The sequence below is a fragment of the Chamaea fasciata genome, unplaced genomic scaffold (genome assembly GCF_029207755.1).
Source record: "Chamaea fasciata isolate MVZ Bird 193981 ecotype frontalis unplaced genomic scaffold, bChaFas1.0.hap1 SCAF_4, whole genome shotgun sequence".
Classification (NCBI taxonomy): domain Eukaryota; kingdom Metazoa; phylum Chordata; class Aves; order Passeriformes; family Sylviidae; genus Chamaea; species Chamaea fasciata.
Window position 1 is genome coordinate 54,113,426 of NW_027094089.1, and position 24,480 is coordinate 54,137,905.

The window sequence follows — 24,480 nt, forward strand, 5'->3', positions numbered from 1 at the left end:
TCTTTGCCATCTGGGAACATCATGCCATACACCAGTACATGTTTTCAGTAACAGAGCAGAAGACAACGCGGCTTATAGTGTAGAGAACATCACAGTGGTGCCTTTCAGATTCAGAGGCATAAAAAATAAGCTCTCTGTTAAGTTTGCTATCTACACAACTGCACCAATATCTGTGGCTATAAGCAACAGCAAATGAAACAAAAATATCCCTGAAATATGCAGAAAAACATCAGCCACGAAAAAGCCTCTAGCACAATGAAAGGAAATGACATTGATGAAAGAAAGCAATAAACTGGCAAAGTCAGTATTTAGCAGCCATTGTCAGCTTGAGCAGAGTTGGAGTCTGTAAAGCCTACAACAGGACCTCATCTCCCACATGGCTACCATCCAACTGTCCTGATAGGGAAGATGGTAATCCACTAAAGCGATAAATAGATGCCCAAGTACTTTTGAAATCAGTGAGTATCAGCTATAGAGGAATAAGTTTCTGATCAATCTTGCCAACCCATACAGACTTCAATAACCACTTATCTCTTAAGTTATTCATAGAAGAATATGAAAATAGCTGGAACACATGATAAGGCAGCCCGCATACCTGCTGAGTCAGGTGGAGCACAGGGCAGTTAGCTTGGAGCACTGCCAGAAAGCTGTGTGCCAATCTTCCCGTTTTGCCTGATCCACACTGCAAACAGTTGTTACTCACACTCTCTATTCTTCAGCTCCACCTGCACCCCTGCCACTGAAGCTTCAATCCTTAGGGTGAGCATGGCAGTTATAGCCATGCAAAACAGGCTAATGTAAGCCTAATTCAACATCATGCACAAACATATCCAGGAAAGAAGGATGACTGAATTTGTTCAAGTCCTAAGCTACACATCACAATTCAGAAGTATTTTCAGGATGGAACTCCATTAGTTAGCCCCTAAAGCTTCAAGGGACTAAGCACAGAGTTGAAGAGCAGTGGTCAACTAAATTTCTACCAAATGACTCCAAACAGCAGGCAAATGCAGAAGCAGAATGAAATGGGAAAAGCAATAAGCTTACAAGAGAGCAAGGTGAACGAAAAGAAGTTCTGCAAAATTTTTTATGGATATAAGATCCAAAACATATATTTTTTACATTAAGTTTAGAATATCCTTAATGGTGTTGAGAAAGTTCCATGGAAGCCAAAGCACACCACAAGAGACAACACCATTTTGCAATTATATCTGGTTTTATATATGAACATAATTGGGAAAATAGATGTAAAGATGTGAATATTAAGAGTATGTCACAAACACAGGGAATGCAGCTCTGGGAGACATGGCTGGCGATCAGGAGAATTAAAAAAATTGTCTGGGAAAAACAAAATCTTTAGAAATATGAAAACTGATGATGGACAGGTGAGTGCTAAAAGAAGGAAGTGAGTCCATATCTCTCCAAATATAGTAGAAAAAAACTCTTATAGCTTACTTTAGCATAGATATTTAAATACAGGTTTGAGAGAGATGGGAAACAAAGCAGGAAGAACTGCTACTCTGACTTAATAGGGTAAAGAATAATTAAAATAGCTAAAATACCTTAAAACAAATAATTTAAATAAGAAGCACTTTTCCCCACTGTCAGAATAAAAATACACATGCAGGTTCCATTAATTCAGTTTATTAAATAAAAAATTATTAAATAAGAACACTGCATTCAGAGGAAGAGTAGATTTTGAACTTTGGCTCCTGTACTAGTACCACAAAGAAATATCCTTGGATCTGCATTCAGAAAAGCTTAGTGCTGCTTTATTGTTTGGATAAGTGTTCAGGGGTTGTTTAAATCATTCAAGTTTGGTCCTAACTTTTTTTATTGGCAGTAATAGCCAAACTTGTTGCAAGAACATAATTAAAATAATAGGAAAAGAAAAAAAATACTACCAGTAGATCCCCAGAATACCAATATATCTGTCACAAATACAGCTCTCAAAGAACATTTATGACAATTTGTATGTTTCTTTTTAAGACAAAAAACCTCAACTGTAAAAACAGGCATATCTCTAAAAATACTGGACTTAAACCCAGGTTGCTGGCACTAGCAACATAGCCTGAAGTCTTCAAAAAAAGATGGGTTACCTGCTGAATGTGAGAAAAAACACATTTTTACTTCTACCACAAAGAATAGAAACTTTGATCATGCCATTGCTAGAACAACGGTGAAAGTAGGTAAGAGGAAACAGTCAAGTCATCACAAGAAGGGCAGAGGGGCTGGGATCCAAGTTTTCCTGGTCCCTAATCTTGCTCTTGTCACCTACCTAACCAAAACTGCTGCTCAGACGCCTTCCACATGGCTTAATTTTGACCTTTACTAACCTAACAAGTACTATGCTAATGAATATTAGCTGCATAGCTTGCTTGCTTGCTCCCAGGAACAACCACTCATTTGCAAACACGCTAGTAAAATTGCAAGTTGCTTCAGAAAGTCAAACAAGTAGAGTGCTAACAGGTTTTGGCCACCTCTGTCTTCCACACAACGCTGCCTGCTATTTGCTATAAAGGAAATCAGAACCCCAGGATGATCTCTGAACTGCGTGGTAAAAGGCTCCAACTTTGTTCTTTCACAGAGAATAACCTTGCTATCTAGCCCAAACCAGGACAGTCTTAGAAAGGGTCTTTGCTCTCCTTTTTCTCCAATTGTTGCAATTGTCCAACTCCAATTGTTCTCTAACAAAGTCAGAATAAGGCAAACCAAACTCACTGCATTAGACAGAGCTCTGCTAAGCCACACTCCTCCAGAAAAGTAACAGAAGAGGAAAAAGGTCAGCTTGTATGTGGATACTTACGGCATTCAAACTGACACACATTTTTATCACCTATGATCAAGCTTTTTTGCTAATAACCCACAAATAAAGATCTGAATGCTCCCATTTTTCCTACAGTGTTAGCCTGTTGTTTCAGGAAAGAAGTATGAACAGTTTTCCATCCTACTCCGCCTCTCTCAGTCCCTGAAATATTCAAAAATACTTTTTCTCCCTATCAAAAATGCTAAAAAAGACAGGACTAGCTTTACTGCCACATATATTAAAGAAAGGCAACAGGGTACTTCAGGTACTCCATTCAGTAGTTTTACCCATGGTATTTTTTTCTGAATTATCTGTATTAGTTTTGTGCAATCAACACAAGCAAGACATGCAGCTACAGAACGAGATATTTTAACTTTAGGGTTTTTCTGTGGTGAACATCTTTTAAACGCTAGAAGCAGAGTCTTACCATGATATTTTTTATCTATACTCTTAGTATCAGTAACTGCAGATGTGCATGCTCATCAACTACACTAAAAAAAGTTTCAAGCATTCAGAATTCAAACCCTTAGGTGGCATAAACAAGAAATAATCTTAGAGTGAATTTCTGCCATGCCAAACCTGAAGAAAGCGGGCAGAGTCCCTAAGCAGCCTCAGACAACCAAGGAAATTATATATAAAAAATAAACATAATAAACCCTGGCTCTAGCTCCTCTCACAGGTGTCATCAAGAATAACTAGCAAAAGAGAAACATGATGATGTTTGGTCAGCCATGGCCTCTGGACTTATTTCAGGATTTGGTGTGTTGTCCAGCATAGAAGACCTACATAAACACTGAGGGTGCCTGCTTCAAGGTTACTCAAACAAAGTGGTAGTTTGGGTCTCTCTCTGCTCTCTTCTGCCACCGTCTTTGTGCTGGCACTAGCGCTCACAAAGCCATGAAAAGACTCTGAACACAGGATGCTGGGGTGAAAAAAAAAAACCAAAAACAAACCACCACTCAAAAAGAAGACAGTTTGTTGTCAATTACTCACTCTGGGTTGGTGAAGTCCAGTGCCTGCACAAAGGATGAAACAGACAGGGAGAGAAAAAAATAGGCAGACCAGAGAAATGAAGTAGGCCCATTATTAGCTCATTAGCAACCTTCAATTACACTGGATTAAAGTTCTGGAGAAACCACACCTTAAGAAATACTGTGTCTGCATGGTGCAATGCATGAACACTAGCAGAGCTGATTGTATTTGGCTATACAGATGAGTTCAGTACCAATCCTCCTTCTGCTCCGTCTTAGTGAGTCCAACTCTGCCAGGTGAACTCACTGGTGAGAGAAGAGCCTTGCAGAGATGTAGGCAAGGGAAGACATTCTTTCTGAAATATGAGTGTTACACTTGATTAACAGGTGAGAATGCTTCAACCCAGAATCCACATAGAAGATCTGCAGTCACTTCGTTTAAATCACTAAGGCTTATTCCTGAATCAAGAAGGCTAATTTACACTCATATAGAGGGAGAGGTACCTCTAACGAATACTAGAGAAAAGGCTGTTCCTTTTCTCTAACGAACAAAGGCCAAAATAAGCGTACCGGCCTCTTTTAAGCTAATGGCGTTTCATCTGAAGTAGTTCAGCATTTGACCAGGAGCTACTCTTTATATACACAATGATGATATATATCAAATCTGGTGCCAGATCAAGTCTCTGATCACCACAATGCAGCACTGAGTAATGTTTGGGTTTGAAAAAAATTTAGCATTACAAAAACGGTTAGCTAGTAGCTGCCTATGGCACACTGATTTATAAATGTGCCTCAGCCCCAGTGCGTGAAGAGACCATTAAGAAACTTTCAATCTACCTGCCTGCACTGCTATGTAGCTCTATTCAGAGGAAATTTGCAACTAACATCCAAAAGACTACCACGACTCTTGGAAACACTACAATCTTACACATAGCTGCACCCACGGCGATTATGCCACATAACTATCATACCGCTACATGTCCTTCAGCAGCAACCTATAGGGGGAAAGTTACTGTGAATACTTTTGGGCGAGCTGCTGGATTATTACACTCTAATGCTAAATTACAGCAAATTGTGATTTCTTGTACTTCAGAGGCCAGCAAGTAACCCCCTAAGAACACCTACAATCAGCATAAAAAGGTGGCATCTTATTATTAATGCTAAATAGTCTCAACTTAAATTCGACTATGCAACACTTGTGTGCCATGCTACCGAGCATATAGCCCCTTTTTTTGTTGTTGTTAAGGGTTGACTTCTAATTTTTACCATAATCAGCCCTACTGAATTATAATTAGGAGAAACAAGGTGCTTCATGTCATGAGTAAAGGCATCGAGCTCCTGCCCCATACCAGACATAGACTATGTAACACAACTCACTCTAACATAAATTGAAATTCAAATGTGCACAGCGACGACCCACCAACACCATTTTTATCTGTTTCATCAGTAAAATACTGCAGAGTCCCAGGTACCACCTATTTATCTTAATATCCTATTGTGTCATCACAGAATCCCACACTGATTTGAGTGACCGGAAAGCGACAGCAGACGCCGCCATTCCCACTTGTTAGGGAGTCAAACTATGCCACAAGCACAAAAAGCATTTGCACTGAATTTTTACTACCATGACCCCCTTTCAAAACTAAGCAAGACTGCTTCATTACAGTAGCCTTTCCGACAGCAGGCTTGACCATCTGTTGTTAAAGGAACATCCCCAAGACATGGCTGCTCTCTGCAGTACAAGGACCAACTCATTTTCAAAGGCGAAAATAAATTTTAATGCATTAATCCATAGCAGTAATTTTCAAAAAGGTTCAACTCATTTTAGGCTTTAATTTAGAAGATGTTTACACCCATCTGGCTTCAACGAGGTCTATTCCAACACATTTGAAATCAACGTTGATCCTTTAAGTATGTTTTTGTACAGACCTTAAAACTGCCCAGCTTGTGGGAAGAGAAGAACTTGTGGTTTAAACTATGAAAAAATAGGATTTAATAAGAACTTTTAATTTAGAATCCGAGTATCTTTCCAGGCATGTTTTAAGCATCCGTGCTGTTGTGCTGCTCGTCTTTCGAAACAACAGCCTGACAGTAGGTTTCAGTGTAGCACTCCAGACTTCACAACGGTCTGGCACGCAGCAGCACGATTTGTAGCATAGAACTAACTGAGTCTCCTGCCCATCACAAAGGCAGCCACATCGATATTTTTATTTTTACTCACCCTCCCCATCCCAAGGCCCTCCCCTTAACCCACCCCCGCGACTTTACAGGATTCACGTAGGAGTGAAGGGGACGAGAACCCTCCCGTTATCTTCTAGCACCCACCGGGGCTGGGAGAGGCAGCGGTAAGGAGAGCCACCCTCCATGAGCGCTGCCAAGTCAAAGTCGCCTCGCTGAGGATAAGCTAAAATAAAATATTAAAAAAAGAAAAAACACACCCCTCACACACACAAATACTATTATCTCCTTTCCGAGTCCCCGCTACGCCGTAAACCATCCTCCGAGCCGCGCTGCCGACAGGCTCGGCACAGAGAGTGGCACCACGTCGGAAGACAAAAACCCCAAAGCAATAAGAAAACCAACAAAAACCCAAAACAATAACAGAACACTCCCACCACCACTCATTTGCGTTTTCCCTCCCGCTTTGTGCCGCCCGCTCCAGGCGGAGAGGGGACGAGCGAGGAGCCTCCCCGACAGCTGCCCGCGATGCGTGCTCCCCGCCTACCTCGCGGGCCCGCAGCCGCCGTCGGTCCCGAGGGGAGCCGTCGCCGGCTCCGCGCCGCGATCTCCTCCGGCTGTGGCCCCGATGCCGGCCCCGCTGCCGCTACCAGGCGCCCCCGCCCCGCAGAGCCTTCTTATAGGGCGGCGCGGAGCTGCCCCTGGCGGGCCAGCCCGCCCCTTCCACGGCCGGGGCCGCCCAGCATACTGCTTTTCCCTTCCCTCCAGGGTCTTCTCGCCGTCCCCTTTTCTCTTTGCTCTTTTCTTCTTTTTCTCCTCTCCTGTCCCCCGCGCCCCTCGCCTTTTTCTTTTTCTCTTTTTTCCTTTCTTTTTTTTTCTTTTTTTTTTTTTCCCCTCGGCAGCGGCTGCCGTTGGGGAAGTGGGGGAGGGCGCGGTGATGTGTTGTAGGCGTGCACAGTGCAGCCGAAAACAAACTGCGAGGGTGAGCGTGTCCGCTCTGGCCCCGCACGGCGGGACGGCGCTTCCTGGGCTATCCGCACCCGCTGCTTTTTGTGACACTCCGCGTTCCCAGGTGCGTCGAGAAGCATCCCAGTCCCTCGCGTTGCCTGCCGCGCCGGCTTCCCGGGCGCCTCTTCCTGGGGACTGTGGGAAGAAAGAGCAGAAACCCGGGTACGGAGTTACCTGCGAGATGAGTGTGCTCCGGCCGCCCACGTCTCCAGGCGTGCACCGCTCGCCGCATCTCCTGAGCTGAGCCGGTTCAAACTGGGCACAGATCCGTGCTCAGCTGTACAGCTGCAGAGGTACTGAGTGTACCAAGAGTACACTGTACCAAGAGTGTTGGCCTGAAAGAAATCAATCAATGATAAACAGCTTCAACGGGACCAGACGTTCTGTACTCCGTGTCACTTACGGCAATAAAAAGGCAAGGAACTGTGAAAGGTAACTCTTGGACAGATAGCCACAAATAAGGATGAATTCAGTTGTGTCAGTTTATGGAGAAATTTACAACTATACACAAACTTTAAAAACACAAATCTCAATTTATTTTTCACAGTTCACAGTGAGCCGACTTGCTCCAAATACAAAATCTATGAATGATTTTTTGAGTGTTTAATCTACCAGAGAAATGGCCTGGTCTTAGCAATATTGTCTGATGGCTGAAGATGTCCTCCACTCCAAGGGTCCTCCCTTAGAAACCACCCATCATGTAAACTCTTCCAGGTTTTTTCCTTGCTACATGTGAGGAGTCCTGTAAAATCATGCAGTGCAATTTGTGAAAGTATAGTAGTGCATTTTCAAGGCATAAAATGCTCCATGAATGAAAACAAGTAATGCACAAAAGGCAGACAACTCTAAATTATGGTTCCCTCTACAGACATAATGCACTGCCATTTCTCTTCTGCAGTGAAGAGGTTGATGTTATTGTTCATGCTATTAATGTTTTGCCTTATTGAGAGCAATCTGGATGACACATGGTTACTGAGGGAACCATATCTTACTAGTTTCCTGGCTTTTATTTCCATGCTCAGACTACCACCGTGTTATTTTTTCAAGTGGCACAGAAATACAAACACCTGAAAGCAAATTCCAGAGAGCTCAGGCAGATTGTAATCTGACATCATGCACTGGAGTATCATAGGTAGCAGTGAATATTCAAATTAATAATGCAGACCCTTCTACACTGAGTAAAAGATTACAGAATGATTTTCACAGTGACCCTAGCTCCTTCTCTTAGTACCTGTGTGTCAACATCTCACAAATGCGCTAAGGGCTGGACAAAATAAAGAAGTTCCTGATTCTGACCATGGTTTCCCCAGGGTAACTGCTTCATAATGTCACTGACTTCAACAGATTCATTGTTTGTACCTTATTCTGGTGGTAAAACTGAAATAAAAACAAGGTCTTTATTTAGTGTATAAATGCAGCTGTGTGTTTTCCACCATACGCTAGAGCTTTGCATTTTACACATTTCCAAACATTGCTGGATTGTAATTTTAAATTCTAAAACAAAGAATTTCTGCATGGTTAGTCAGAACACAAGGAGAAAGAGCACATTTAGTTTACAATCAACAAAGCATTATGCCTCATCCCACATAAAAAGAAGACTGAAGAAGAGGTTATATTGGAGAGAATTTTTTAAAGAATTAGTGATTTAACTTCAGTGGAAACAGAGCTATGTCAATACTGAAGAGATGACAATTGCTCTGCTACTGATGTCTATTTAAACCTAGGTTCCTCTAAGGAAAGTGTGAGTTTTTGCAACATCATCAGAATGCTGGATTTTTTAAATTCTGGGAATTGGTGCCAACTGCTAAAACATTTGAACAACATTTTCCAATAAGACAGCTAATATACAGCTGTTCATGAGAAGTGAATGGAGCATTTGATTTATTTTGTTCTGTTAAAATACCTGTAGGATGGTGGGAAATCCTTGTGCACCACTGGATATCATTTCTCCAGTTTTGCTTCTCCTTACAGCATGGCAGTGATGTAAGTTCACTGAGGGGCAAGCACTGGCAAACGGTACAAGGATGGAAGGGAAAGGAGGCACAGTTAGATCCAATGAATAGGCTGAACAAAGTCAATAGCCACACTGCAAATAGTTTCTAAGGGTATTTTTAAATTTGAGTAGTTTGAGATCTCAGGGCAGATGAGCACATGTGACTCCTATAGATTCCTCAAAAACATTTGTACCTCCCAACTCTTTCATGCACAGCAAATATTCTGGCTTCTGTCTCCTGTGGAAGATATGATAGGTCTTTGCAGATAAAGTAGTCTCACACAGGACTTCCTGCTTAATTTAATTTATTGATGGCTAACACAAAATTTCAACTACTGATTGAGATACAGAGAGGAAAAAGGCAGATTTAAACACCTGGGGAAAGAACTTTCTCCTTCCTTCCCAAGCTCAAGTTAAGCACCTCTCCTACCTGCTTCTGGTCTCGACATCCCTTGCTTTCAAAAACGACCAGTCCGTCTGCCCCAATTCTTTCTGTGAGGCACTGGGCAATGTGGACAGTTGGGGTAAGTGTGTAATGGTTCTTTCTGCTGTTGCTTGCTTCTTACTCATTTTTCTCCACTGCTTCTTGCCTTACTATTCCACTGTTTCACAGTGAGTCCTCCAGTGTGCCATAGTTCCCTACAGGGTGTCCCTCCTTTGGCATGGAGTGACTCCTTCCAAGACTGTCTCTCTTCGTTCCATGTGTCTCCTCCACTTCCTCCATGTCACAGATATCCTCACATTTTCTCCAGTGTCTCCTGTCCTAGGGGCTGCTCTTTTCTTAAATATATTTGAGAAATGCCAAGTGCTGCTTTCACCCAGCTGAGGTTTTGGCATGCAGTATTTGTTTTCATCCCTTTTAAACCAGCTGACGGCAGCTGTAACTGGCACAGAGGAGTCCATGGCCTCTTCCTTTGCAGCTTCCAATTCTAAAGGCCGTCCAGTTATGCCCAATGCACAGTTCACATGACATGCACTTTCAGATAAGACCTGATCCTTCATCTTTTTCCAAAAGCTAATCCTCTCCTTCAAGTCATTCCCTCATTACATTGGCTTTGAACAAGCAGCCCACAGTAGGGTCCAAGGCTGGCTGGAAGGGATGGCTGCAGACCTGCAAAGGGACAGTTAGCTGCACCAGTTACTGGGAGATCAGAGGACATGTAAATTGCTGTTCATGGAGAAGAAATTATGTAGTGGCATGAAGGGGTGGAACTGAAAATGGAAAAACACACTGTGTTCTCACGGGAGGAAGTGAGGAGGAAGTTGTTTCTTTGTACTTGTAACTTCTGCAAGGCAAAACACACCATTGTTAACTCTGAAAGACTGATGTTTCCTAATGTCAGGATACTACAGAAGACTGTGGGCTTAGACAAGCACACCAAGAAATATCTTGGTATAAACCAGAGGTTTCTATGACAGATTTCAGCAATAAAGAAAGCTGCAGTTTAATACACCTTTAGTTGTCAGCTCTTAAGATATTTCATCAGGAAATCCAAGTTCTTTTTAGCCCTAGATGATCTAGTTTGGACTAAATTCAAGAAGCAGGAAAGACAGCAGATCAGGAGAATTTCCATTTTAAAAAATTGCTTCTCAAAAACTTTGCTCACCTCTATTTTTTACTTGGCATTCTTTTTGCAGAAACATAGCTTCAAGATTCCTCACTCTTATCTTAGAACACACACTGAAGATTATTCTGTATTTCAAGTATCTGTTCTGTCTTGGTTTACTTTCCCTTGATTTGAAATGTCTGAGTCATAGGATGGTGACTGCTGTTGTAAGGTCTTCTTGGAAAGAGCTTCCTAACTTTTAGAAAGAAGTAATTGCATTGTTATTACTTTATAGCAACCTAGGCTCTCTTTGAACATCCTAGCTTCAATTTATATTGCCTAGCATGGAAGTGTTAATCACTCCAGCCTGGTGTACAGCCCAGTGAGTACAAGTGACAACATGCTGTTTACTGCAACCTTCCACATACACTTTTCTTCCCATCCTATTTGCAGAAGAAACTAGGTAAGAGTTGCTGTTCAGTTGTTGCACCTGCAAAGAAACAGAAGGTTTAAATACATCTTCTGCTATGCCCTGCAGTGGGGAAGCTTTGAAGTGCTTATCTGTGCCATACGAAGAAGTGAGTCTGGGAAGTGGCTGCCTCCCAATCAAAGAGTATTACAGGCTTGTCCCAGTGCCTGACAGAGACAAAAGAGCTTGTGCTGATCCTCTCCATCTTTCAAGATAGACATAGGCTTCAGACCGGCAACAGTCATTAATAAGATGGTTCTAAGTCCTTTAAATTAAATATAAATATATTGTCACTCAGATATGAGCAAGCCACAGTCTAAACAATTACTAGAAACACTACTTAGTGTTACCTTGTGTTTAAGAAGGGTGCTTTAAGAGCCATTTCTCATGTGGGTTAGTTTCTAGATGACTGATCTTGTTTTAAGAAGAAAGACCATAATCACAAGCATTACCTTGTAATTTGTCACAAACACTTAACATTAATATGAGTAAAATTACATCTGCAGTTAGCTATATAAAGTAGGGTGCTCTGAAGCTCACTGTTAACAAAATTACTGCCTTTTAGATGTAAAATATACATGCAACTAAATATTTTGTTGGTAAAAATTCTTTGACAGAAATAAACTGGTTTTCCCAACCATGGACCTAACTTATGATTTGAGGAGCAAGGAAAACATGTAGAGTTGCCAATTAAAATACTAGAAGTTTTTATAAGGTAGCAATTTTAATTCAGTATGAAGTTTTTGCTTTCCTCAGATTCTCCAGGTATACTTCCTAATGGCATGCAGCATAAAAGTATTTTTAATGTTTTACCCTTCCTCTATGCAATTGTCTGTCTTCTAAAAATTAGCCCAAAATAGGACTCCTGTGGAAATATTTCAGTGTGCATTACGTATGCATGGTCAGACAGGGATATGTGTATAGGCTGGCCTGTGTGATCCAGGGTTTCTGTGCCAGCCACAGGACTGAATAGATACCTGTGCAGAATGTTAAAGTTCAGTGTGAAAGCCTTGAAAAATTCTGCACTTCATCTCCCATTATAAATTTATATGCTAATAACATCCCCAGTGCATAGAACAAGGAAGAAAAAATTCATCACAAACCAGAAATTCAGCCTAGTAGACACAGAACCTGATCAAATGCAAAGAAAGTCAAATAAAATAACGTGGTATGTTTTTATCCAACCTTAGTTCAGGTACTGAGAGGTGAATCTTCATGGATCATGCAAGATATAAACTTCACCAAATTAAGCTCCTAAAATGTAAGTTAAAGTGGTCAATTACCAAAACCACCTTGAGGTCAGCCAAATGTTATGACACAGCAGCTGAATTACTTTAGTTTCTTAAACTTAAAATAAATAAAAAAATAAAAATATCAAAAATTGCTTGCTTAAGATCCTTCATCAATTGTTATGGAACTCAATGCAACTTTTTCCTGAATAAGGACTCCTACACTGAGTTTGTTACAACAAAACTTTCAGCCTTTTATATAAACAGCATAGATTTCAGTAGCCCAATTAAGTCAGTGGAGATATGCAGCTGAGATTTTGACTGCATGGGCTGGCTGTAGATTTAAATGGAGGTGAAGTTAGTCCCTGATTAACAAAACTTCTTTCACCCACAACTTTTGAGCTGCAGACAACAACATTCAGTGCAAATCTTAGTGGCAAGGGGATACATTTTAGGAAGTGATCTTTTTCCTTCACTAGATAATGACATTCCAGAAGGGAAGAAAATGCACCATCATGCGTTCAAAACCAGCCTGTGAACCAGAAGGAAAGACAGGATGGAACTAGTCCATGACTGTACTGCTTGCTTCAGTACCGACATGACCAGAGGCCATGAGGGAAAGTGTGTTGTCCCTCACCTCTGGTCTTAAAAATTACATTCAGAGCAAGCCATCCTCAGATCCTGGAAGGTTTTTACCTAGCCTCACTGCAATACACAGACCAATGAGCCTTGTGGCCTCCACACAAGCAGAACTGTGTTTTTAGGCTCTCCATCAGCTTTCCCAGCTCACACTGCATCCCTCTTGGGGCCTGAAGAGTGCCTCAGACCTTCTGACAGCATCTCACACAATTGCAGAATGAGTTGGGTTGGAAGGTCCCACTGGATGTCATCTAGTCCAACCTCCCTTGCCCCAGAAGGGTCCCCTCGAGCGTGTCATTCAAAAATATCTCCAGATGCCTTCTGAATACCTCCACTAAAGAACTCTGCACCATCTCTGTGCAACCTGTGCCTGTGTTTAAAAGAAGGGAGAATAAAGGCCCCTTGTCTATCATAAACTACAGTGCCCTCAAAGGAGTCATCCTTTCTTGCTGTTGTCAAAACCATATCCTCCTCTTCTCCCATCTCCTTGCCTCCACTGAGCTCATGAGTACTCCCGCTGCATTACTGAGCTTTTTTGCATCCATGCTTACAAGCAAGGATGTGCATTCCAGGAGGCAAGAAACACCTCCTTTATACTTCCTTTTTACAGAGAAAGGATTGAGGTTTTGCTTCTGTTCTCTTTATACACCTGGAGAAATATGGTCAGAAAGTGAACTTTAGGGGTGTTTCTTCAAATATTGAGTTTCTTCAAACATCAAGAAAAACTCATAATGCAGAATGAAGGATTTCTGTTCAAACCCAAATTTTTCCAGAGCTGCTTAGAACTGCCAGTTGAATTCTACACTTAGAGACCTTCAGTTTGCTCTGTAGAGCCTAATTTGTTTTCCTCTAACTTGATTGCCCAGATTGGGGTTTGCTTGGCACTGTTGTACATAAAAAATCAGGCAGCTTTTGAGTTCTGCCAGCTGTTAGATTTTGGCCCACTGAAATATCTGCACTTTCTGAATATTTCCCGCACTTTTATCAAGACAGTCAGTTTGACCTCTACATTTTTTAGCTGCTTTAGGCATCTGGAGCTTTAGGCATCCAGAGCTGGATCTTGGGTGTAGACAGCTCACTCTGGAGACACAGTCCTGGTCTTGGCTTCAGGATCAGCCAGTTCCTGCTTCTGCTCATTTTGTCATTATATGAAGAACAGATATCTCACTCTGTGTCTGTTAACTATTGCTGTAACATCTGCAGCAAAAGGACAAAGTCGAATTTAATCTTGCCTGGTGCACCCTCTCCCCTCCCATCCATTACTGTGGCATCTTGTGAAGTAGTTGTAGAGACTAACACTGCCTTTAACCTGCCACCAGTGTAGTTGCCAGAGTCTGTGTAGCCACTAGTGAAGATACCAATAAACTTCCAGGGGATTCAATGGACTCACAGTCTATCAAGCCTTTCCACAGAGGCTCCAGTACCTAAGATATGACCTTTACATTCTTGGTCAGTTTCCCTCTTTATACCATGACATGACCAAGTGAAATACTGCCTTGTGATTGTCCAAACTCACTGACTTTAGATCCTGCCCCTTCTTTGGAAGAAGTTCTTTCTGTTTCTCTCCACCTTAGAAGACCTCCTTCTTCTCACTTTGGTGCTTCTGCTTCAGCCTATTCCCACCTGCCCCTGTTTGGAGAAGGACAAAGTAATCAACCTCATGTCTTTACACAGTCATTCTGTCCTGCTGCACATGCTCCTGGACATGCTAGACAGACCTTCAACAAAAAGTAATAATTCTGGGGCTTCTTATTTCTCGTATTAGCGGTTTCCTCCATTTCTGAAGCATCAGAGTATCACTCATAATTGTACAGGATTTAGCTGTCTTTACTGACTCTACTACCTTAAAAGGAAAAAAATACTCTAGTCTTTTTTTCCCCCAAGTCAGGATCTACTATATCAGGGCTCTCCCAGGCAGCCACTAAAATATTTTCTTTTTCTTGAGAAAGCAATGTCTTTAGCATTGTCTCCATCAGAACTACAGAGCAATGAGAAACCTGTCTGTTTTTCTTGATAGCTGTAAAAACTTGTTCACTTTCTTATTGTGCATTCAGGGAAGAATTTTATTACAATTGCTGTATTCTGTGATCTCTGTCCAGGCTGCTCCCTGAGCTGCTAATCAGTATTGACATATATATCTTTCTAAAAGGGTTAATTATCAGGGACAACCTTTGTAACTAAGATTTCCAGGACTTCGCTTTTGCGGTGGGTAATCTACTGAATCAGTGTAGCCTGCCAGGAAGAAATCTGCAGTGAAAAAGATTCCTAAAAATCAGCACAAAAATATTAGTTTTCAAAAGAGATATATAAAGAATGGAAGGTATGAGAAAACTGGGTATATAATGTTAAAAGGAGGGGATGCAGACCATACAGAAAGATGCAATACGAGTTTTATTTGTATGACATCATATAAAGCTCTCCCAAGATTAGCCATAAGATAAACATGCATTCTAGGTTTTGGCATATTTAACTTTCTTTATTAAAATCAATGAAGTATTACCAGGACAAATTTTTGGAATCCATGTGCCAGTACAAGTGTTAGTTCATAAGAAGCTATGATCAAGAAGACTATATATGAAACCTATACAATCTCACCCTCTGTAAAAATTAGATTCTCTTTTTCCATTAGTGCCCTTAAAACTTTTTATGTTATGCTAATCTTGAAGAGACTTGTAGTTAATATAGCTTTGTATAGCTTTCAATATAACTTCAGTGTTCACACACATATTTAAGACATGGTTGTGATCACTTTTAGAAATTAATTAGTTGGATTTTATGCCTCTTCCACTCCTGCAGGATTCTATTCACTCTAAACATACACTTTTCTGACTAAATGGGTGTTACTTCAGTAGTTTAACTTCAGATATAGGGTTTTTTTCATAGAGTATCTTTCCTGTTGAATCAGGCCCAACTGATTATTATTAATTTTCTTCTCCCCATTCCATTACCACTTTTTTGGTCATAAAAAACAAGAAACTACATGGATTCCTGTTAAAATACAGAAGGGTTCTTATTTGCAATAAATGTTTATCATCCACAGACTTCCTCTACAGAAGTTCAGACTCTTCTTCAGATTCAACCTGCTACTCATTGGGCTAAATGTGTTTCTCTCAGGATAGAAAGATTCTGTGCAATTCACCTGCATGTTCTGGAGTCCCTTTAGCACATAAAAGCAAAGCAGTTCCCTGATTCTCAAAAGTAAACTAAGGTTGGATTCTAAATGCTGCCAAGTGGTTTTAGTCCTCAATCAAGCACTTGCCCGAATTTTTCCCACTTCAAAAAATCCATTCACAGTTACAGGTTCAGAAGTTCACTCTTGATCTCCAAGACCACTTTGGAAATGTTTGAGTTTGGACATTCAGATTTCATTTCCCTATGTTGTTTTCAGTTCCATTTAAAGATTTTATGAGCCGTTCACAGATGAGTACCTTTGAAGCTACCAACAATCACTAGAATTTCTTGGTGACACTCTAGAATTACAGCTCTGGAGCCACAATGGCTCACCTGCTTTTGTCTTCTACACATTGCACTCAATGATTAGGGTGCTGTTCAAAGGTAATATTAACGATCAATTTCTATACATTCCAGTATGCATTATAAATAACTTTCTGATAGCAAAAAGCTTATGCAATATTGTTCCCTGCGCAGTTACAGTTTAGACATAAAAGCACGTAACACTGCATAACAATCCTGTGCCCTGAATAGATTCCTGTAGATAAGATCATTTATGATGATCTTATATACAATATGATTTGTAGGATATTACAGCTGGGAAATCTCAGGCTACATGGATAGAACAAAGGTTGTAGAAATAACTGGGGGCAGGTTTTGCTGTCCCCCAAACTAGCTTCTAAAAATGGAAAATGGGTTTTCCGGCAAAGTAAGAATTAAAAAAAAAAAAAAAAAAATCTGCTGTCTACAGAATTAAAAAAAAAAAAAATTCTTACCCTAAACTCCGGTAAAAAAGGACTCCATCTTTTCCACTTTCTTTGTTCTTTCCTTCCACTGCCCTTGCTGCCATGGTTTCAATGGAATTTAAAACAAACAAGAATATCTTAGAAGAGCTAGAAAGAACATGAGACAGCAAACAGGAAATGCATTAAGATGCACAAACTCTTCATTTTCGTATCAGCCACAGATCAGGGGTTTCAGAGAATAATTATGGATGCTTTTATCAATTCTGTCTAATTAGCTTGTTCTTCATTAACTTGTTGCATGTGGACACATAGAAACAGCAGTGATTGGTGGATGTAGTGTGACCCTGCCTACACAAGAAAAAACTCCTTCCAGAGGGAAAAAAAAAGATCCTTTTTTTTTTTAAGGGTTTCTTGGGTCATTTTTCAAGGAGAACTGAGTATCTTCTATGCATTGAGCAGCTTAGCTACTTCAGCCCCAGTGCAGGTGTGTCCCTGAAGGCTACAACAGGATTATAGCCCTTCTTATAGACTGCCATTCTGACAAATGGACAGCAACATACCACAGAATGACAGTAAGAAGCAGGAATCCATCTTGATTTACACTATAACCTTTATTTGGCTGTTTCTTTAATTCCCTCAGTGTGTCAACCCGTGGCAATTTTTCACTTTGTACTCTAAGAAAATTTGGCTAACTATTCTATTAGGAAAAGTTTATGTTTAGTAGATCCTACTTTGGAAAAACATGGTGGAAAAAATTACTCCTTAAGGTATCTTCCCACCCTGTCTTTCCACATTACTATCCCTCCAAAGGAACTGAGCATAACTATAAAGTACACCTGCATACTCTTGTATCACAATCACACTCAGCTGCACATGCTGCCACAAGGGAGCTGGAGGAGGTGTCAAACTGAGTATGGCATCATGGTCGGATGCCCTGTTCTCACAGAAGAATATACAGTAAAAAAAATCCAACTATGCTGTAACTGCTAGAAGGGGGACCAGCAGTCAGGAGTTTTGTGTCATCTCCTCCTTTTGCCCAGTATCTACAACCTTGGGAATGTCAGAGTAAATCTACTGCTTACTGTCACTGCTATCAAAACTTTATGCATGCCACTGTGTTTCAGGTTAAAATTTTGCAGCAGTACAGGAGTTCCTGGCTCCCCCACCAACTAGAACTGATTCTGGAGACTTGAATGATGCAGTGCTGTACATGGATGCTCTCCCTGTTTTGACAATTGAGCTGCCATGCACAAAAACCAACTTTGAGGTATGGAATTCATCTGTTTGGTATTAGCAAGTAACAGAAGTTAAACATACCTCTTTGTCACTTCAATTCCACATTTCTTGGTCACTTACAATTCCAGAGAATATCCTCACTGCCCAATTTTCTGGCATGTGTCTAAGATTTGAGAACATGCAGTCTTGGATGCCTAAATTGTTCACTGAGGAAAACAGGTGAAGAAAAAGTAAGGATGCTTTTATGAAAAACAGCAACTGACCCTAAGATTTGTTCACTTGGTTAGAGCATGGTGCAGTGGTAATAACAAAAATATTTCTGGATCCAATCCCCATATGGACCATTTACTTAGAAGAGCTGGACTTGATGATCTTGGTGGGTCCCTTCCAGTCCAACTCAGAATCTTCTGTGAAGCAAACTCTAGGTTTTAACTAACTAAAACTAGTTGGTTTTTTTGTTTGTTTGTTTGTTTGGGGTTTTTTTGTGTCGTCAAATATCCGTAGTAATATGTATTGTACGAAACTACATATTCCCTTACACGCACTGAGTTATCACAACTGCATGCAAATTCTGCATACATTTATTTTACCTGTACTTTACTGAGACTCTCAAAACCCTGATTCTTCCAGCTTTTTATTCCTGGGACTGATTTTCAGACATCCGTTTTTGTATTTGCATCTTTTCACTTACAGTCCTGGCATCTCCTAGGTGGATGGAAGCTGCTGGCAGCTAAGCTCTGACATGGTGTTTGTATTCTGTGGAGTTTTGGCAGCAGTGGTACAGAGCAGATGGCAGGCTTTTCTCCTTTCTTCAAGATGTGCTGACCGACTTGGAGCTGTGAATGGCCATGAAGCAGAGGCTGAATACAACCAGTATAGGAGAGAGGGGCTGTGAAGGAACACACAAATGACCCCACTTCTGACACTTCACAAATCACTGTCACTCACCTCTGAGTCAAGTTCCTCCCTGCTGCTCTGGATAAGAGAAGTGATTCTCTGATATCAGTGGAGACTAGCTACAGACAAAGTCAAGTTTTGCTCAGCTCTGTATAAACACAAAATAAAGGAGAGGACAAAAATCAGCCTTTTTCTTTCCTACAAAACCAAGTTCAAGTTCAGTTGCTAAACCACTGGTAAACTTCATATCAACCTTTCATATATTCATGAATCAAAATGACAGTATTTTCTTCTAATTGGAAGTAACAGTTTCATCATCTGCAACACTACCACTGATCTATATGGGTCTGCATTAGAGAATCTGGGCCTCACATACATATATTAAAGGGAAAATATAAAGGGAAAACCTTTTCAAACTTTTCTGTCAAACCAATCTAAATGAAAAGCTTCCTTCTGCCACATAAAAATGGCATCCAAATCCTGCATGCCTATGGCTGCAGGATAATATTAGCTATGATTAAAAATTAATCTCTCATAGCAAAGTTTGTGCTTCTAAAATTTTCCCAAGCTTAATTAATTACTCACATTTTTAATGAGCTTTAAATGGATGAGTCTTCATCTGTTGGTGTTACTGCAACTATTCAAATTACCTGGAGCACCCTGTTTTTTCTCTTTGACAAGACTGGTTTCTAAACCATCAAATCAATATTTATCTTGAGAAAAAATGTAGTACCAAAGTAAATATCAATAAACTTCCATGTGAACAGAGAGAGAATAACCAATGTGACTTATTGTTTATGCCAGTTCAGCCCTCACCCTCCTTACACTTTCCTCCTACCTTTTTCCCTACAAAATGAACCTAATTTCTGCCTATGCCCAGCCTGTACAAACATCCCTCACCAGTTAATAGCAGCACACAAAGGTGGAGTCTGTGTAAGGATAAACCAGGGTGCTCTTAGCTAGGTCACATCATTCCAGACCAGTGTGAAAGCCTGGCTTATGTACATGGGGAGTTTGCTTTTTGAAGTCAGCAAATCACTGAATTGCTGGGGCAGGCTGCAAATATGTTTTAATTACTGCAATACATTCCTCCATTTCCATAGACCATTATACTGCTGATTTAAACACAAACTGACTTAGAGCTTGTCAATACAAGGAAGCTACTTCTTAGTAAGGAAGTAAGTTAATTTACAGCTGAGTACTATTCTTCTGCGGACACATTCATTGTGCATGGAATAAACTGTTCATTCAAGCTTTAAGCCAATATTTGCTCAGGATTCAACCCCTGAAGACTATTCAGTTCAAAGCAGATCAGACTTGTGAGACCTCGTGAAGACTAAACAGCTGAACACTCTGAAATATACAGTTTTTAAAAAGTGATGAAAAAAACTAGAAGAAAACCATAGGATTCCTTCCAAGTTATGTTTATCAACCATAGTAATCCATTCTTGATATGCCTCTGCATCTTGCCAAACAGCTGGCAGGTTAACTGCTTGAAAGTTAACTGCTAAGCAGCCTAGGCAAAGGCTCTTGCCATATCACAGACACACAGGCACACACAAGGTGCATTCTGCTGTTAGTTAGGTAGCTGTTAACAGAACCATTACATTTTTCAAAAGGAAGATGAAGCCTTCCTGGTGCTTAATTTCCTTTTCCTGCTGTGCTGCAAAATCCAGTGGCTTTCTACCATCCCTTTCCTAAAATCAGGATTTTTTTGTCAACTAAACTCTTCTGACTGCTTCTGGCTTTTCTATATTCAGCTTAACTGTTCTACCCATCAGCTCTTCTCTTTTCTATCCAATTTCATGTCCCATCCTTTCTGATTTAACACTGACTAAGGCAGGCAGTTAAACCTTCCTGAAACACTACAGAATAAGACCTATATTTAGTGGAAAGTCGATAATTTCACTACATGGCAGCATGGTCTGAAAATACCCCTCTTCCAGTTGTATCAGTTACAGGTATCATGAGGACAATGGTCTGACAGCTTCAAAGTATGTAGACTTAGGTTTCATAAACATTTTGTACATGGGGCTGCCTTTCTGAGTGATCTGTAAGTAATAAAAGATAAAGCTTGAGCTCCCTTGCCAACACTAGACTGTGACTAGTACAAATTCTTAAAGAGTCCCACACAGAGCCCCTGTGATTCTGGGATTTGCATGTACATTTAGATGCAAAAAGACAGAAAAAAACTGTCTGATATAAATTACAATAAACATAATCTGATTTCTTCTTCCAGAAGAGCCATGGTACAGGTGAGCCCTAGGCATAGTGCAGATGACCTAATAGTGTGTAAAAGAAGATAGATTTAAGTCTATCCTTTACAAAGACCGTCAGTCCCCTACACCCTTACTCCTAAAAAAAACCAAAACAAAACAAACAACACACACAAAAATACAAACAAACCCCACAAACAAAGAAAAACCAAACCAAACAAACTAACCCCAACAAACACAAACAAAACAAAACAAACAAACACAAAAAACCCCCAACCCAAAACCCAAAACACTTTGTCCAGGCTAAAAAAGGAAAGTTAAAAGATAATGTGAAGAGAAAGCTCCAATTAACTTACAGGAAGAAATTAAAGTATGTTTGTCACTTTTGCACATGCACTTTTAAGCCATGGGCAAGGCCACTGTTTCTGAAAGCAGAGGCAGTGCAGGTGGAGTTTGGAATTGTAGGTCTTTCTTCCCTTCTCACAGAGATGTAGGGTACTGATGCACTACAGAACTCAGAGGACAACAAAGGCTCCATTGTAGCAGACAAAGCTAAAAATGCTGCTGTTTTGGGTGAGATTTTTTCATTATTTTTAACAGCCTTTTTTGTTGTTTTTCTCACGGTGACTGAGCAGAAGCACGTTGAATGCTTTCTAGAATGGGTGAAGACATGAAAAGCAAAGCAAATATTTTTTTTCTGTTTGGTGTAAGTACAGAACAAAAAATGTTATGCTGTTAAATGCAAAACATTACTGTCACCAAAGGTTCAGGCATCACTTAATTCAAGATGGCCCTATGACCTAGAAATGGACAGAACTTCTCTTACTAAGTGTATGGCTACTATTGAAACAAAAACATAGCCCTCTGTCAGTGAAGAATCATCTGACAGACAATCTTTGTAATCAGTATTACTCATATCCCCAGCCACAAGTCAATATCCTTCTCCATATGCGGGAATCACAGAAAAAAAGCTTTACAAAATAATGGAATAAGTAGAGTTGGAAGAGACCCTCAAGGATCATATCAACTCCTGGCCCTGCACAGGACCATCCCCAAGAGTCACACTATGTGCCCAAGGGCATTGTCCTAACGCTTCTTGAACTCCATCAGGCTGGTGCTGTGACCACTTTCCTGGGAAGCTTATTCCAGTGCCCAACCACCTTCCTTCACCCATCAGGAAAAGGTGAAGAACCTTTTCCTGATATCCAACCTGACATCTCTCCTGACACAACTTCAGGCCATTCCCTGAGGTGCTGTCACTGGGCACCAGAGACACAAGATCAGTGTCTTCCCCCCACTTCCACGAGGAAGTTTTACCAGTTCCTTCCTTCAGGCATGTTCAGGTGAGGCATGTTTTCCTGGTACCAAAACATCTCCTCAAAACCCTTCCATTCTCTTCTTTTCAGAAAGAGGGTTTTTTCCACACATTCCACAAAATTCCAGGTGACTCCAAGGGGGACACGGATGTAAAGACTGCTTCTGCACTTTACCGTAACTCTTCTTAGCATGTTAGAGGCCAATTCAGAGAACTGCTTTGGTAGCAAGTGAAGAATGTCAAAAATCACTCAGGAAGAGAGAACCTCTACCTTGTTTATTACATAGGATCACAGTATGCAGTTCAGCAGCCAAACACAGACTTCTTGCATCCATTTTCATTCATATTTTTGTTATTAATATCAGGGCTATAAAAATATATATACCTTTCTTTTAATGCCACTGATGTCAGCACAGAACAATTCTAGCCAAGATCCATATCCTGCATCTGAACTATATCAAGCGCCACATCTAAGATTAGTATGTCATATTATGACGTAGTGTAAAGGCAAGAATAATGTGTATCCTCTATCATGACAACTGAATACAAGAAGGAAGAGCATATGTTAAACCTGCATGGTGTTTCTGTGGCATGGCCACTCTACCTTCATTTCATCTATTCAGTATATCTTTTAGGAATAGCTGAACTAATGCAATTCCTGGTAAAGTGGGATGAGCTGTGACGATCTCACACTGGTGTCAAGATGACTGAAATCAGGGGAAGAAAGAAGGCTTGAGACCATTTGATAAGGTCTGTGTTGCATTGCAGGCTCTGGGATGAGTTAAAAGAGCAGAGGTTCAGCCATATGATTCAGGATTTTATTCAGGTCAACACTAAAATTCCCAAGTTGTATTTTTTAATAGCAATCAGAAGAAAGAAAATTACCCACATATTTCCAACTCCCAGACAGATGCATTTATTTTCTGTTCGCTACCTATCATTCTAAGCCTGCTGGGGTTGTAAAGCTAGGTCTCAAACCCAGGCAGCGGCTTTCAGTTACTGCCAACAGGTAACCATATAAAAAAATAAGAGAACAGTGTTTCTTACACAGAAAAAATTGGAATTTACATAGTGCCCAGAGCATGCTACAGACTCCAAAGGGAAAGTTAAATAACGAACATATGATGTAAAGCAATAATCCTGCTCTTACTGTAATAAAAATGAATGTGCTTACTTCCCTAGGCACAGGGCTGGTCTCCACATTCATTTTGCTTCTGAAGTAGCTATGTGTTTTTAAATTGCTGTAGTGAAGAGGTTTGTTTTGTTTTGTTTCAGTATTAAACCTTTCAATTCCTCGGCTATAGAACGGGAAGACATTATTGAGTTCAGCACAGTTCTTGAAGTCAGAAAGAGTTTCTTCTCCAATAGAAGGGTTTTGTTCAGAGCATAAGGCTGTTTAGACAGTATAGATCTGTAAGCTGTAAGGAACATTAGTGCGAGAGAAATTAGCTTGTTCTTTGTGCTCATCAGTGTATGCCATTTTCATGCCATTTTGGCATGAAAAAAGAAAAGCTGCACAGTATTAATAGAAGAATTCTTTAAAAGGTAAGACACATCCATAGCCAAGCTTCTGCAGTTCACTGTTATTTCAGACCTGTACAGGGCCAATGATTGTGCTGACAAATCCCAAACAGTAGCTGGGCATGACCAAAAGAAATTATTTGAATACTCTGCTCTTGCAATCAAATGCAAGTGCACGTGTACCTGCAGGCTCTCAATCTGTAACATCTGTATGCACACAGCAGGACAGTCTGATCATTTAAAGCAGATTTAAAGGGAGCTCATTTGAGAAAAGTACCCAGATTTTTTGCATGTATTGAGAAATGTTCATCACTTAGTTTAATCATAGGTTGGCCATCCATTTGAAAACAAAGAAACAGAGAACTCCATTTTTTCTGAGAGAGGAAAGCTTTTGTTCCAACAATTATTTGTTATGTTATGTATAACATAACAAGTTATGTTATACATCCAAGTTGTATAAGTTATGTAACAACTTATCTTCTTTTTGACTTCACATTCTTCATAATATTTTGCTTTATTATTTTACCTTCATCCTCATGCA

General features: G+C 40.4%; 1 protein-coding gene across 2 annotated transcripts in view; it reads right to left on the reverse strand.

Moving 5' to 3' along the window:
• Nucleotides 1-7,195, reverse strand: part of ABCA1 (ATP binding cassette subfamily A member 1) — a 92,054-nt gene extending 84,859 nt beyond the window's left edge. For both annotated transcript variants that reach the window (XM_066181614.1, XM_066181613.1), the window contains exon 1: nucleotides 6,500-7,195. The gene's annotated coding sequence lies outside the window, so the exon portion shown is untranslated. The remainder of the gene's footprint in view (nucleotides 1-6,499) is intronic.
• Nucleotides 7,196-24,480: the final 17,285 nt, after the last annotated feature.